Source organism: Penaeus japonicus, unplaced genomic scaffold (assembly GCF_977035675.1).
Source record: "Penaeus japonicus unplaced genomic scaffold, GWHDUDI00000001_assembly GWHDUDI00000011, whole genome shotgun sequence".
NCBI classification, from domain to species: Eukaryota; Metazoa; Arthropoda; class Malacostraca; order Decapoda; family Penaeidae; genus Penaeus; species Penaeus japonicus.
The window spans coordinates 22258499-22273498 of record NW_028234413.1 but is presented as its reverse complement, the minus strand read 5'-3'; the positions used below and the strand labels follow the sequence as shown (position 1 = coordinate 22273498).

The 15000-nt window shown below is 42.1% G+C and overlaps 1 protein-coding gene across 4 annotated transcripts in view; it reads right to left on the bottom strand.

The window, feature by feature from the left end:
• RhoGEF64C (Rho guanine nucleotide exchange factor at 64C) overlaps positions 1–15000 on the bottom strand; it is a 133458-nt gene that overhangs the window by 26007 nt on the left and 92451 nt on the right. For 3 of the 4 annotated variants that reach the window (XM_086541727.1, XM_086541730.1, XM_086541728.1), the window contains exon 2: positions 10708–10758. The exons of the other annotated variant lie outside the window; for it this stretch is intronic. The gene's annotated coding sequence lies outside the window, so the exon portion shown is untranslated. The remainder of the gene's footprint in view (positions 1–10707; positions 10759–15000) is intronic. 4 annotated transcript variants of the gene reach the window in all.

Here is a 15000-nt window from a genome sequence, read left to right as displayed (position 1 = left end):
TGGTATTGCATTCCTCATATTACAATATCTTTACGATTGCTGGTCTTTTTATTTTCGGAGTCCTTACTTTAATAATCAGTTTTACTCGAACTACTATAGTAATAATGATAATGATCATAATGATAATGATGATAATAATAACAATAATAATACTACTACTACTACTAATAATACTAATAATAATAATAATAACAACAATGACAATAACAATGATGATAATAATGAATAACACTATTTTCACAGGCAGGAAGCTGGCTCCCAGAGCATTGAATTTCAGCAAATTAGAAGATTTTTTGGTTCAAAGTAGCATTTCGTTCTCTTTTAGAATCAACCAGAAAGCGTCCTTTTTGTTAGTAGCAACCGCGTCATATGGGCGTTGGTCGCGTTACAGGAACCTTACTACTTTTTCCCTTTGCCTTATTTTCATTATTGCCCCGATTGCTATTGCCATCTTCATCCTTATATTCATTATCATTGCCATCACATCCATGCTCCATTTATCTTATTACTATCAATATCAATATTCTGTTATCATTATTTTTTTCATTAATATCATCATCATCATCATTGTTATGCTGAAGATTGTCAGTAAAATAATAATTTTCATTATCATTTTTATCTCATTACAATTTTATCATTCCAGGATTATCCTCATTGTCATTATCATTCTAACATTTTTTTTTTTATTTAATCATAATCGTTATTACCATTACCAATATCAATCAATTTTATCATCTACATTGCCATTATCATTCTACGTGAAAATTGCAGGGTGTAGCGGGATTTATTTCCAGCTGGGAATTTACAATCATTATTCTTATTTAAGACTTCTTGGACACAGGCGTTTTAGTAACCGAATTCTTAGCTGACAATCTGGAGATCCTGTTTCTAATAAAAATTTTCATCCCTGGCCACATTCTGTCATATGCATATGCATATACACATACTGAGACGTATACAGCGCAGTCATTTTCGTTTTTTATGCTTGGGTGACTATAGCGTTAGGATGTCCAAAACTACTGGAAGTTCTTATGGCACTGTTACAAAAGGAATGTTACAAAAGGAATGTTACAAAAGGAATGTGAACGCTTTGTGTTAAGCATCATGTGAGCGCAGTCTGGAGTAACGCAAACACGGAGCAGTTAACAACACTGTAGCGCATTCTGATTCTTCACTGCCAGAAACAGCAGAGTGAACTCCCCAGCATTAGTGCCACAGGCGTCTTGGGTGCCGTCACGGCGGGAGTTCTTCTCAAAAGACCTGGTAACCAGCAACAAAATTCCGTCAACTTGGAAAAAGCAGCAGAAAACCTGTTAGACGAGAATACACGAAATTCTCGATGAGTTTCACTTTTTTCTAGGAGTCATGCACGTTTTGTATATCATGCGCAAGGAAGACAAATACACGGAAAGTGCTCCAGAAGTTACGTAACCAAACGCCATTCGCGCAACAAGGCAATTCCCGGCGATGGGAGCCTTTCGCCACGCGGCCCGGGTGTCCATCGTAGAGTTTCTCATCTTTCGCCAAATAATCATGGCACTGGGCATTTGGCCTTTCTCTCTTGCTCCCTTGCTCTCACTCTCTTCCTCCCTTCCTTTCCCTTTTCCTCCCTCCTTTCTCCCTCACTTACTCCCTCACTCACGCCACCATAGGAGGACCAGGCGATTAATGTAGATGTCGATCCCCTCTGTATGAATAAGAGGCTTTATGAACCAGGTCAACTTAAATCAAGATATGGTCATAAAATAAACAGTCTAACACGCCTTGACATTGCTAATGTCTACTGCGATGAGTCAGTTTTGAAAGATGGCAGAGCAGGATGTGGGGTTATCATCAGACAATTCACTGCAAGTGTCGTGGTCACCACAAGCAGTGGGATAAGACTGAGTAATCATCAACACAGACTGAGTTATGGGTAATATTGACGGCACTTAAAAATATTGAAATTATTAATAAAGATGCATTCTTTTTTGTGGATAGTAGGGGAGCGCTGGACTCTCTTAACAACAGGGACCCTGTGTTTGAGCACATTGTTAACGAGTGTCGATTAATTGCTCATAAGCTGCGTGGCCAGGGACGTGTGATTACATTTGTCTGGATCCCATCGCATGTCGGTATCACCCTTAATGAGGCTGTGGATGAGGTAGCGAAGGAGTCAGCTAAAAAAATGTGAGGTGGACATTCAAAGTGCTCAGACTCTTAAACAGGCAAGGAACATTATAAAAAATATACAGTTAGACTATGATGAAATTAAGAAAGGCGAGTCGATTGAGACGAGCGAAACCTTGCAACACTATATGCATCTAGCGATGAACACAGACTTCACTTATGGGAGGGGCAAGAGCAAGTGGAAAGACTCTGTGCACATGAGAATTAGGTTAGGGTATAAATACTATTGGGAGTTAAGTGTCCCGACAGGTGAACAGGAAAAAGAATGCAGGGTGTGTAGGTCACCAAGGTCACACACCTTATATCTTACAGTGTCCCATGCTTCAGATTTACAGAAACTCAGAGATAGCTGGACTCCCCGAACAAGCTGTATGGATGTTTAGAAATGGCCAGGTAATAAAAAAATTGAAGAAGTACAAACACTTTGCATCGATCACATAATTGTAGTTGACAACTGTGTAAATCCGATTGTGAATTCCCTTCTGTCGAGACTATGATAGCCCAAGTAGGATATTATTGAGATGTGGATGAATATAATTTATGATACATCATCCTATTGAATACAAAAATATTTTTAGACTTTTTGATAAATTCTTTCCTCCACGAGCATACGTATGTTTTATCAACATATATGTGCGTCACATTTTCAAGTATGTAATTATGTGACCTCAGGAGAGGACTTAGCATGCTGAGGGTGATAGTTTACACTGTAATATCGCTCTTCTGATATGTAAACATTTAATTGTGTATGCTTGTCATTGACCTGCCTTTTGTTCTGTATATATTTCAACATGTTGACGTAGCTGTAAGGTTTTGTAAAATATATGTGAGCCCAAAGATGGACTAAGATTGGGGTGAGGATAACCTATGTTACCTCATCCTTTTGAGATGTACGTAATCACTTGTCTTAATAAACTCATAAAAAAGTCACTCACACACACACTCACTCACTCATTCCCTCACTTGCTCCCTCACTCATTCCCTTACTCTCTCACTCACTCACTCACTCACTCGCTCACTCATTCCCTCACTCATTCACTCATTCCCACACTTGCTCCCTCACTCATTCCCTTACTCACTCACTCACTCACTCACTCACTCACTCACTCACTCGCTCACTCACTCACTCACTCACTCATACCCTCACACACTCATTCCCTCACTCGCTCACTCACATAAACATTCCCTCACTCGCTCGCTCATTCATTCATGCCCTCATTCACTCCTTCACTCACTATCTCCCTCGCCATCTCTTTTCCTTACCCTTTATTTCCCTCACTATCTCTCTCCCTTACCCTCTTTCTCCCTCACTCTCTTTCTCCCTAATCTCTCTCCCTCACCCTCTCTCCCTCTCGTCACCTCTCTTCCTTACCCTCTCTCTCACCTCATCCTTTCTCTCCTTCACCCTTTCCCTCTCCCTCACCTTTCCTTCTGCTTCTCCTTTCTCTCCCTTTCCCTTTCCCTCTCCCTCTCCCTCTCCCTCTCCCTCCCCCTCTCCCTCTCCCTCTCCCTCTCCCTCTCCTTCTCCTTCTCCTTCTCCTTCTCCCTCTCCCTCTCCCTCTCCCTCTCCCTCTCCCTCTCCTTCTCCTTCTCCTTCTCCTTCTCCCTCTCCCTCTCCCTCTCCCTCTCCTTCTCCTTCTCCTTCTCCTTCTCCCTCTCCCTCTCCCTCTCCCTCTCCCTATGCATCTCCCTCTACCTCTTCTTCATCATCCTCTTCCTCTCCTTCCGCCTACTTCGATATATCTTTCTGTCTGTCTACCTATCCAACCATCTGTCTGTCGGTAGGCTCAGCTATCAGTCCGTCTCTCCCTTTCAACTATCCCTGCGTTGTTCTCACCCCAATGTCATATGAGACGAGCTTTTGCGTCCATTTACGAAAGTGCACGTGTATGCTCATGGCGAATACCTGAGACGACAACAGTTTCAGGCCGCGGCGGCGGAGGGAGTCACGGGCGCTTCACGCAGTCGAGCCACGGCAGCCTTTCCCCCCCCCCCCCCCCCAGCATCCATGACCCAACCCTGGCTTTGTTTCCTCCCCTCTTTTCTGGTTTCGTTTCAGCACTTTTGCCAAGCTTGCCACGATACCCTCTTATTTACCACTGTTGTTTTTTTTATTCCTTTTTCTTTATGTCCATCTACTCTAGTTTTTGCTTGTTTGTTATTCATACCTGGTATCACCCGGGCTCTACTAATAGTGCTGCATGTGAATTGAACATTTTAAAAATACTTTCGAATTCACTTTGGCGACTTGCCAACCATAGTCTTACCTTTTTTGGTGTATAATTTCATCTCGCTTTCCTTTCTGTGTTTCTGACACATCGATATATTCATCTGGGCGTGTGGGCTGGGCGTGGACAGCACGGAAATGGGCCCACAAGCTAAGAGGACGTGGGAAATCACTTAAAAGGGAAATAGGCTTCATGACGGACCTGTTTACACACTCCTTGGTTGTCATTACCTCTTTGATGATTGATTTTAATAGCAAGACCAGACCAGGTATCCTGACGGTCTCAACCACGCCTCTACGGCCACCCACAAGATTTATTTCGTAGTACACATGTGCATCGTACAGTATAATACATATGAATCTGTGTCGCGATAAGGTTCAATGATGATCAGATGAGACAGTTTTAAATAGCTGAAAGCAGAGGCCGTGGAGCTTGCCTTCACGAAGCTCACTGAACTGAACTCAACTCTGTGTGTGTGTGTGTGTGTGTGTGTGTGTGTGTGTGTGTGTGTGTGTGTGTGTGTGTGTGTGTGTGTGTGTGTGTGTGTGTGTGTGTGTGTGTGTGTGTGTGTGTGTGTGTGTGTGTGTGTGTGTGTGTGTGTGTGTGTGTGTGTGTGTGTGTGTGTGTGTGTGTGTGCGTATTCGCCTCCCTTGTTTCATGAATGTATCCATGACATCCGAAATAGCCGAAGCCTGCTGTGAGGCGAGAGAAGTGAGGCACAGCGCACGAAGCTCTGTGGCGGTTAGCATATGATTGATTCGGCGAGCGCCGTATGGGCATCGACTGCGCCGCAGTGAGGGGGGCAAGCTGTACGCTGGGGAGGAGCCGCTTTCTCTTCTCACGGCTGGTGGAACTGGCGCAGCCTCTGGCACGTCTACAAAATATACTTGCGGTGTATCTGCGATCAAGTCTCCGTACCTGCCTTTGCAATTTCATTTTCACTTAGCATTTTACTGTAATGGCTTTTACACCCTATCCGGGTATGACTTTTCAGTTCTTTGCAATCAGCAACACAATGAAAAATGAGGTTCTATTAGTGATCGCTTATTGCGATCTTGAGTTTTACGATCAAAATTTAACAAAAGTGAAAATAAGGCCAAAAATAACAAAAGTTATATGGCTGGTATTGTTTTCTTAGATAGTATTCGTGTCACTTTTTTTACAAGCTGTTACAATGAATAGAAATCTTACCAAAGGATTTTCTTAATATTGCACTTGCTGTAGATGAAAGAAGGTACCATATAAGCCGTTGCGTTTTTTTTTCGAAATAGGCACCGAGTGACACACAAACCTTGAAAGGTCCAGGGATGACGATTTAGAAGATATATCTATGAAAAAGAACCTGTTTCTACGTGTGTCGCAATACAGTGCGAAGGGAAAGTGATGCCCCTACAACAATGGTAAGGAGAGCTCGGCAGATTACGTCACTGACGGCTAGGCACGGATCAGCAACAAACAGTCCCTTCACCTGGTGGGGGCCCCGGCGTTGCTTGCTGCCGGCCTCGCCTTATGCTTTCATCTATTGACTGGATAATTTATAATGTCCGCCATACTTCGAGGTCTTGTATTCTATAAATGTTTATTACTGATAACATGAAACTGTATTCGACCCATCGCATCACCCGTATTCCATCTGCCATTCTTCGGCACATGTTTTTTTTTTTTTTTCCAAAAAAAACGTACAACACCAGGGAGGTGGAAGCCTGCGTTATCTGCCTCGCCTTTAGACCTATAGAAACGAAAAAGACGTCATTCCTACCTAAATAAAGCCTCCGTGAGCAGTGTGCGTGTTACCATGTGAAATCTACAGCCACGACAAAGACGGTGCGCGGTCAAGGGTCGCCAACCTGACGGGGGGTAGGCCGAGGGACACGACATCACTCACGCACTCACAAACTGCTGAGAGGCCGTAACACGGTTGTCACAAGTAAACAATTATCGAGAGGGAGAACCGAGAAAGATGCACGAGAGTATTAATGACCAACAAGTAAGTGCTTCAAAAATAACGATATCTGCAACAGTTTAAAAACTGGCAATCGAGGTAATCGTGAGATGAAGCACAGACCTCCGTCACTGTCACTTGGTAAAAATTAGTTATCATTAAAGAGAAGGGGGAGATAAAGATGAGAAGGAGATGAAGAGGGGGAAAGAGATAGAGGGAGGGAGGGAGGAAGAGAGAGAGAGAGAGAGAGAGAGAGAGAGAGAGAGAGAGAGAGAGAGAGAGAGAGAGAGAGAGAGAGAGAGAGAGAGAGAGAGAGAGAGAGAGAGAGAGAGAGAGAGAGAGAGAGAGAGAGAGAGAGAGAGAGAGGAAGAGAGAGAGAGAGAGAGAGAGAGAGAGAGAGAGAGAGAGAGAGAGAGAGAGAGAGAGAGAGAGAGAAAGAGAGAGAGAGAGAGAGAAAGATGTGTGGGTGTATTAGGGGGTGTATATGGGTGTGAGCGTGTATGTATACTGTATATGAAATGCATCCTTGATATGGGAGGAAGAACAAGGACTATCAGGCTAAAAAGAAAACCTACATATCCACGGGAGAAAATAATCAAAGCAAAACAACAAGGGAAAAGAATAACCGCAAGTGGAAGCAAGGCGGCACCAACCGGTGCTAAAAATAGCATTCACAGAAGACATCAGGCGAGTCGCAGTTGTAGTTGTTGGAAGCGAGTCGAGGCGCCTCCTTAGAAACTGCAGGCTCCTGTTTCTCTCGTGCGTCTCCTCTGCCGCAGTCTGCGACCACGCGGTCTAGTCGCTTCGTTCCGTTGGCCGCCGGAACCTCGTAACTCACACCAAGTCACTGAATACATGATTCACCTTGGCAGAAATAACGCCAAGGCTGCTGATTAGTGTCGATCATGACTGGATACGAACTACCGCAAATTTAATTAGCATTGAATCTGTTAAATATATTCATCGTGAGTGTCGAAACACTTTCATCTTGATAAAATGGCAGGAATGCGTAAAGGTTTATCTTCTTTTACTTACTTTTTTGCTGCAAATTAATTGCATTCGAACTAAAGTGAAAGAACATGACTTGAGATAATTAGCCAATCCCAGATAATTCCTTTACCGAATATATAACTGCCAAGAAGCGCTGACATCAATGCAGTACAGACGAATAGACGGAGACTGACATTCCTTGGCCACGAGCACTAGAATGTAATTGACGCTGACAACGCCCCCCCCCCCTTTCAACCGCACTCAACCTGAGGTGAGTAAGGGCCTCGCACCCGAAATGCCACTCGTGGTGCCAGGGTTTATACTGGGGCATGAGGTCATGTGACGCTGAGGATACAATATCCTGCTAGCACCTCGTCTTCCAAGGACGCCTTCCTAGTTGCAGTTGTTACTGGGGATACGTTGCTAACAAGTCATGCTAATGTCTGCTGCGTCCAAGATTATCTACCTGGGGAAACATGGCTCTGCGGCATCTGCAGGGTTTGTTTCCAGGGTCAAGCTTCCCCTACGGCTGCTTTTAGGAAAGCCTTCTGCTGCGCTTTCCATCTGATACAATTCGCTGCAAGTGCAACCAATCAAGAGAACGGAATATCTAATCTCACTTTACCAAACGACATGTAAAAGTGTCATAAGAAAGGTGAAAGTGAAATGAAAGACACTCAGCTTGAGGAAGTCACGATAATGTGGGAAATCATATCAGCAATAAGGAAGACGTCACTTAAGAGTATCTCTTCCGACGCCGATCGCCTGCAGCGCCTGACCTCCCCTTCCGCTTCCACCTTTTTGCTTGCATCTTCCCTGCGCGACTCCTCGCTCTCCCTTTATCCATTGCATCAACCTAGCTCCTCGCGTGACTGAAAACATCAGGGTGACCTGATGCTTCTATAACCTTATCTGAAAACCCCTGCAAGTAAATTCCATTCAATCTGTTTAGTTCCTTGCTGATGGCACAAATGCAGCACGATTTCTTGCTGATACAGGAGTCAGATCTCACTCTCGTAGATTTTTGGTCATACTGTAGAGTCTATTTATCTGTCTGTCCATCTATCTGTCAACCTCTGATTATTTTTCTATCTGTCTGTCAGTCCGCCCGTTCGTCTGCCTGTCTGTCTTTTATTTTTCTCTGTATTTCTCTATCTACCTTTATCGATCTATATAGAGATGTAGACAGATATAGATAGGCTGTGTTTGCCATCGACAAACTAACTCACAGGCACTCAAAACCTTTATAATGAACATAAAGAGTACGCTTAACCGAAGATGACATAGAAAGTGCTAATAGTGCAGTATATGCGTTTACTTTTATATACGCAAGCAGTGTCCGGTAAGGCTTTCACGTGTTAGACAATGGTTTTTGTTTTTATATTGAGCACCAACAATAACCCCTAAACGCAACCTCTCCTCCGAAAATGAACTTTGCGGAAACGCTCTCAGCGCGCTGTGATTTCGACCGTGGGAACACCTTGGTATGATCTCCGCGCTTCGAGACACCAACAATAACGCAGTCCCGCGAAAGGCCGACCTCTCGTCCTTCCACGGCGAGGTTTTTAGGGGGTGGGAGGGGGGAGGGGGGAGGGGCCGCCCTACAAAGCGGTGCCAACCCCAAGTGACAGCGACTTGATCGCCCACATCCTTAGACATCTTTTTTACATAACTTTCTAGATGGTGCAGAAAGTTCCGGCTATGTTATATTCCCACTACTGCTTGTCGTGATTGTTCTGCAAGCCCTTTATGCTTTTTCTTTCCTTCCCCTTTCTTCTCCTTTTTCTGAAACTACGTCAATAACGACTTCGCTTTCACTTATTCAGCATTTGTGTGCGACCATTCAGGTTCCACCTCATTTTTCGAATACTCATTTCCTGTTTTTGTCTCATGTTTTGAACGGCACTTCTTGCTCTTGCTGTTCTCTTTCTTCCTGACATACGGACTAGCCTTTAGGCCACTGTTGCCAAGACTGTCAGATAGAAGCGCTGCGATTGCTTGCTTCCCTAACTGATTCAACGAGAATATTTGCTTGTTTCCCAGCAGCCTGCCAACCTACCTCAGTAATTATCAGTCTGTTCGTTTTTTGTTTGTTCGTTCGCGCTCTTTGCGGCGAGTCAGCGACGCGGTGGGGTATATGATGCGCTCTGTGACCAAGGTTATGCCGCTATCAGGAATACAAGTAAATCTACAAATGCAGAAAAAAAAACGAGATTCTAGAAAGCACTTCGCCTGGATGATTTTTCCAAAAAATATTATATGAACAGAATAAAACTTTTCGCTGTAAAACATCAACTTTTAAGTTTTTAATATTTTTGAAATAATATGTTGTTGTTTTTTTGTGTATGGCGTATTGCAATCGTTTGAATAATTTTCTCGACAACAATATTATCAGAAGGCAGTGCCCAACCCTCTGCATAAAAGTCTTGAGCCTTTTATGCACCCATTGTCTCTTCAGTTCAGTGGGGTTTCCGACGGCATTCTCAAGCTTATTAAAAGGAATCTCCTCCGTCGAGTTAAAATCCCACAGCCAATCAGACAATGACATTCAAACAAACAAAACAAGGTACACCGATAAGCGCGCGCGCGAGAATGTCTTTTCTCTGACTCGCCTCCTCAGTCCCTCGGCTCCGCTGCTGCTGTCTCACTCATCCGCCGATGCACGCCCGAGTTGGGAGAGAGAGGGCGGCAAAAGTGATGCCAGGGGGAAGGTAGAAAAATGAACGAGTAAAACAAAACAAAACCCAATTACATAAGTTAGAGCAGTACTTGATTCACAATTCACACGCTGAATAAGCTCACAACGGACTTGCCAAACTCTCACTTGCATTGCCCCCTTTAGTCCAAGCCAGCTTCGCGAAAAGAGGGATGTTCACTGCGACCACAATGTTTACACACAAGCTGAACGAAAAGCTACGTTAACAGCAGAGTGGTTATGAGCGAAGAGTCAAGGGAAATCGTTAACTAATAAGCGTCTTACATCTCGATGACAATCAACTCGTTTAAATTCTGTACGACCTATGTAGTTTTATTTCAGTAATCAGATTGTTCTCGACATATACTTCATTATGTCGCTCCTTCATCATAACATAAAACGTTCACTGAAGTGAATGTTTCTACTATCTGATGATGTACATATTAGAAACGCGTAGCGACAATGAAGGCTCTGCATTTCACTTCCAGCGTATACAATGGTGGAAATCTCGCACTCAGCAAAGACTCATATTGTAATTATGATTCTTCCTAATTTATTTTCTTATTCCCTTTACTGCCACGATCTGCCTCTGAGTTTGTCGTTATTCGAACGATGCCATTTTACTCCAGCACCAAATTCACCTTTCCCTCGCCTCCGAGTCCTGGCTGACTACACCTACTCACCTGTAACGTGGCTGCACCTGGAAAACTCTTGCTCGCTCAGTCGGCCGCCATCTGAAATCAGTAGAGAAAATAGTTTGAGCGAGAGATTCCCGGCCAGATCCTAAGCAAAAGTAAGAACCCAGCAAAACTGGCAAACAATAACTAGGACGTTAGGGTGTCCTGAATGGATGTCTGGCTGAGCCGCGAAGCTTTTCTCAAACACACAAGCTAATCATCTATAAATTGCTGTTCCGAATGAATTAGGTTTAATAACAAAAAGATAATTTTCATCATTAACTTTTATCATGTGATCTCTTCTAAATGAATTAATTAAGAGACCAAAACCACAGAAATGTATTTACATAAAAACTTCATTTTGAACTAAAGTGTAAGAGACAGTGGGTGCACTGATGATGATTTAAGTTTGAAACTACAAGTTGCATGGAGTTTAGCATTTCAGTCCAACAATGAATCCGCATCAAATTTTTAAAAATACTTCAAAAAGGATCCAAAATCTGTAGCCTACGTGTATCATAATGTGTATAGCACCCCACCTAATAAGATTAACTAGAACATGCAACCTTAAACGCCCGCGGACAGCCAACAAACCTCACAGGGTTCGGGCAGGGCCTTCGAAGACCCACCCTCAACAAGCCAACATAATGGGTCTCGAAAGCGCCAGTGAGCCTCACACGGGAGGCCCGTGCTCCGGCCTCAAAGCCGTCGCATTCTACCACATGCCGAGGCTCGCCGCACGAGACGAGAAAACTATGTAGAATATAACATCTCTACAACAAGGAGATTGACACACAGGGAACGATCAGATGGAAAATACTGTGGATAGGAATCAGAAAAATGAAATACAAAACATGAGGAGGTGAATGAAAAGATGACTGTGCGGTGAAAAAAGGGAAAAAATAATAAAGGACGGATATATCCGTGACATAAAACGGAAAATGAAAGACTAAAAAAGGGGAAGAGCCGAGTGACTGAACTACAGTAAAGATAGGAAAAACTACATTAGCATTCCGAGCGCAGCCGTCTGGAAAGAGTCTGACTGGCGTCCTGGACAGAAGACGAAAGCGACGAGACTCTCCCAATGGATCATAATTTTCTCCTGCCTTCCTAACTGACTCAGTAAACTTTTTATGCTAAGCATCTCTCTAATCAGCCATTTATAGAAGATACATTACTATATACTTCTAATTGTTGCGGTATTGTACGCGATTGCAGCCATGCGGAACGCCCAATAAGTTTAGGGAGACTCTTAATTATGGTCCGAGCATATGCCATTAATTGCTTCCAATATCTCCCAATTTGATTTCACATTTCCACAATGTGGCAAATGTGGGAAAATAGACACAAAGAAAGGGCGTTCAGTCCTCTACATATCACAAATGGAATGTCAGTTAATTATAAATATTACATTTTTTTGTCTGGACGTTTATTTTACCTCCTTTTGAGTGTTAATTTTTCTCTCATCCCCATTCCTTTATTCTCTATGCGCTCTAATCAGCCGAATCTACGTCTTAAGCGCTCATCAGTGTCATCGTGTCTGCCTGCAAAGGCACCTTCAGGAGAGATGTTCGCTTGTCGCAAGCTAAATTGGGAAGATCGCCTGAATGTAACGAGTACCTCGACGCAATCAATTAGCTTGATCAACTCAGACATGTTCCGTTGCTGATTTTTGTTCTTACTTTCTTATACTGTCAAAGTGCGTTGTACTAACCTGACTTTTTTCCGGCTTAAATGTATTGATTTTTATTTCCAAAACTGTTTTTACCTGGCCCCTCTCTTCCCGATAATCGCAAATCCTATAATTTGGAGGAGGGCGATAAGAAAGAGAAGTGTCCTGGTGCGGCCGCTGCTGTTGGAGCGGTGGGAACAACGGCAGGGCGCTGGCGATGAGGTCGGTGTATAGTCATATAAATAATGGTAATAATAATCATTATAACAATCATTATTATTATCATTATTATCTTTATCATCATCATCATCACTAACCTCATTATCATTATCATTATTGTCATTATTATTATCAGCACCATTATCATTATTACCTATATTATTATCATTACTGTTATTGTTATCATCATTATTGGTCTTATCATTATTTTAATCTATTATTATTATTGCTCTTACTATTATTTTTTTTACCATTATCATTATCACTATTACCCTTACTATTATCATTATCATTATTATCATTAGTACTACTATTATCAATTTTTATCATCATTATCATTATTTTTTTCAATTTTTATCATCATTATCATTATTATTATCATCATTATCATTATTAACATCAATAACAGAAATAATTCATGAATAATTTATCAGTGTTATCATAACCATTATCACCGCCATAATTATTCATATTATCATTACTATTGCCAATATTAATATTACTACTACTACATATAGCTCTGTTATTATTAATTATCTCTATCATCGTATAACTATTATCATTATTATCGTATCACTATCATTATTATTATCATCATCTTCATCATCATAATCATCATTATTATCATCACCATCATATGCATCATCATTACCATCATCATCTTTATGATGATGATGATCATCATCATCATCATCATCATCCATATCATCATGATCATCATCATCAACATCATCAATATCATCACCATCTTCATCATCGTCTTCATTGTCATCACCATCATAATCATCATCATCATGATCATCATACCATTTACATAATCGTAATTACCATTTTATTACCATTACTTCCATTACCATTTTCATAACTAATTCTAAATCAATACATATCTGTGATGCACAGATGCGCCGCTGGAGGTCAGAGAGAGGTATGTAGCTTTAAGGTCATAAGGTCAGGTCACTGAAGATATGGCTGAGACTGCAGCGTCGAAGGAAGGTCGTGACAGCACCATCAGCAATGTCAGGAGAGCGATGTCAGAAGGGTATTGCCCCCTCCCCCCTTCCCTCCATACGTGACGCGAGGCTATTACTTCCACGCACGGAGGCCCGCAACACATTCGAAGCATCCGTGTTATCAACCGCAGGAGTTTACCTGCGGGCGCTGCTCCGATTCCTCTCGCGGCGTGCGCGGGCGCGTCTGCCCGAGAGGAGGAAACAAAAACTCATGTGACCTGTTTTACTGCGCGAGGCTCTGTTTTGAAATAAATGTGGTTTCTGAACACAAAAGATGGATAAGTGGACTTGGATACTTTTAAGCACAAGGAATGTTAAAGATGGCAATAATTCCCGACATCACCCAGCAACAGCGAGACAGAGGGCGCAGGGAGAAACAAGAGAGCATCGGTCGAAGACGAATTCCACTGTGTCGGGTCATTAACGCGCAACTCGAGTTCAACATCGTCGAAAATGCTTCTCATTAAAATTACCGCGCAATAAGTGCAATAAGTGTACATGGAGCGTACATTTGTTTTATTATAAGTGCAAAATTATACTGTGACACAAAATCAGAGGCCACAGCCTCTTAAAAAGAATTAACTCTTACAAAAAATGGTTACAACATTGGGTTAAAAGTTAAAGACTCTGTAACCACGTTCTGCAAATTGCAGGAATAATCTAAACATTGCCGTCGCTTTAGCTTACTTGCGACATAACATTACGGGCAACATGAATAATAATAAGGGGAATTTAGATCAGCTACAAATAGTAAGCAGATTCACGATAATATAAAAAATAAACACTATATTCTTAGGTTCTCATTTAGGTTATGAAAAGCAGCGCCCCTTTCTAAGATGTATGACAATACTGCAGTGGCAACACTCATGACATTTTATAAAACTTTTTATTTTTCTTTTGTTCTAAAGCTTATATCTCTTTCCTCTCTACAACTGCTTTATCTATACAAATACGCAAAACCTCTCCATCTACTTCTGGTAGGAATTCAAGAATTTCACTGCTGAACACCAGCTATATCAGATAATCGGTATTAAACGCCTAAAGAATGCAACTCTCCAGCGTGTGCACCAACTGACACATTCTCTCATTCAGCCATCGTCAAATAAAGCAAAGTCATTCACAAGTCAACACCACACTTAGTGTCTCTCAACGAGTCCCAGAGATAACTGTTGCTTGCGGAACAGTCGATGTGGCCACAGATATAATGTTCTGTCTGTGAAGCATGAAATAAATATGTTAAATGGCTCAAAACACATTCAGGACCATTGCAGCTGTTCGTGTGCAATGATTTTAAAATACACACAAAAACATATGCAAAAGCATAACGCCTACAGATATCCACACTGGTTAGATATTTTAAAAATTATGATATACATATAATATATGATCTAAGTTAAA